At 53.6% G+C, this 2,049-nt stretch overlaps 1 pseudogene; it reads right to left on the reverse strand.

Annotated features, from left to right (window-relative positions):
- Positions 1–384: 384 nt before the first annotated feature.
- LOC102260408 lies at positions 385–1,816 on the reverse strand (annotated as a pseudogene).
- Between the last annotated feature and the right edge of the window lie 233 nt (positions 1,817–2,049).

A 2,049-nucleotide genomic window follows, 5' to 3' on the forward strand; every position in this document is an offset into this window, starting at 1 on the left:
ATTCACATTGTGGCAAAGACACCTTCAAGAGTAACATAAGTGGGTAAAATCAGGGCCAAACTGGGCCATTTCCTCATCCAATCTCTCTGAGGTGCCTGGGCAGAACCAAGTTTCAGCTCTTCGCAAGACACTTCCGGGGTTTTTTTTAAGCCTAAAGGACAGTAGTCTGTCTTCATTCTTGTTCTTTGGGATTTTTTCATCATCGGATGAACGGATACGTACATTGGGGCAATCCTCTCAAGATACAATATTCCAGTTGCTCTCGTGTGTTGACGACAGCACCCCTCAGAGGGAGGGAGCCGACAGATGGGGAGCAGGGAATTCTGAAAACCAAAGTGATGACAGAGATGCTAAACCTTTCCTTCACACATCTGACACCCCTCCTCAGGAGGCCTGCAGGCCAGGGGTCTGCTGTACCTTAACCACTTGATGTCCTGGCAAGCTGCCCTGGGCCCTGCTAGGCAGTGTGCAGGGCTGCCTGAGCCCAGAGGGGAGTCGCCCTCTTCCCCCAACCCCCCACAGCCACTCCTGGTACAGAGCCTGCACATGGGCCCTTGTCTCTGGGGGCCACACCGGGATGGCAGCGTAGATGCCTTCCATCTGCTGCAGCAGTTCCCTGTCTGCATGCCCTCCTCGCCTGGGCCTGACCCCTGCTGCTTAGGCATTCCCACTGCAGGCCAGGACCTCCATGAAGTGGCAGGGGAACTTGCCCCTCTACAGCTTCAGGACCACTTCTGGATGTTCCAAAAGCCAGTCTCAAAGCACTGTAGAACCTCTCCGTCCCTTTCAAGGGTGACCTCCTGGAAGTCTTTGTTCCTCAGGATGTGGTAGGTGAACACTCCCTTGTCCTCGTTGAACAGCTCCTTGGCCATGTGCTTGAAGATGTGCACCAGGTATCCGTCGGAGCTGGTACCCTTGTGGAGCCTCACCTCCTCCTCCTTCATGTCTCCAAACAGAGTGTCCATGGCGGTGTCATTCTAGGCGAGGTCACTTTGCTCCATTATCTGGACAATTTCACCTGAGGTTAACATGCACTCAGCACCCCGGGAACTATGCAAAGCTGTGGGAACATCTTCTCAAAGGGCCTCCAGTTTCTTGTCATAACACGGGGCCACAATGACATGGAAAATCTTGTCTGGGGACAGGTTCTGCCATCTGGCAAAGTAATCCTTCACCAGAGAGCCCATGATCTGCTTGGGAGACTTGGCCGTGAAGAGATGGGGGGTGATGGGGTGACCTAGAATGTGCTCTGCATATTGGACCCAGCCAGGGCAGGAGGAGGTCAGCATGGGTACCCGGGGCTCTTCCTCATGGTGCTGGCAGTACCGACACACAAATTCCTTCTGACTTTCCAGGATGCTGAAGTCCGCAGCTATCTTCATGTCAAAGACAGTGCACCCCAAGGCTTTTGAGGAAGCTGCAGAGCCTGTTGGATTCATCAGTGACACTGAGGCTGAATTTAGCAGCGAAATAAGGCAGAGACTGAGGACACACAGACACTGCCAGCACCTTGTGCTGTGAGGCGTCACATTTCTTATTAAGGTTCAGAACATGGAAGAAGTCCTTGGTGTTCTGTTGAGAAACTTGGACTCCTTCCTCTGCAGCCACACAACTGTCACACACCAGGCAGTCACTCAGAAATATCTTGGCATCAGCCAACTTATGGAATTCTCCCTTCTCTCCATTTTCCTGAGTTGGACTCTGAATGTTGACTGCAGCATTCTCTTGGTCATCAGTTTTTGTTTTTTTACTACATTCCTTCCGTGTGCAGTGCTCACACTTCATCTGGAGTGGGGTGGGTGGGGGCCCGGCTCGAGTGACCTGGAGGAAGCATGGGGAGAGCAGTCAGCACTGGTCGCCCCTGGTGCTGCTGGTGGTATCCTTTCTTCCTTGTGGAGTGTCTAGGGAGACGAAGCGGCCGCAGTGCCTGAGGCCAAGTTCCAGGAGGCCAGCAGCGCTGTCGGGATCATGCCGGCAGCACTGGTCTGTTGGTGCCTGTCCTGTCCTCTGGAGATTGAACCTGCAGCACTATTAAGGGAGCCAGTCCCC

Source organism: Myotis brandtii, unplaced genomic scaffold (assembly GCF_000412655.1).
Source record: "Myotis brandtii unplaced genomic scaffold, ASM41265v1 scaffold29, whole genome shotgun sequence".
NCBI lineage: Eukaryota > Metazoa > Chordata > Mammalia > Chiroptera > Vespertilionidae > Myotis > Myotis brandtii.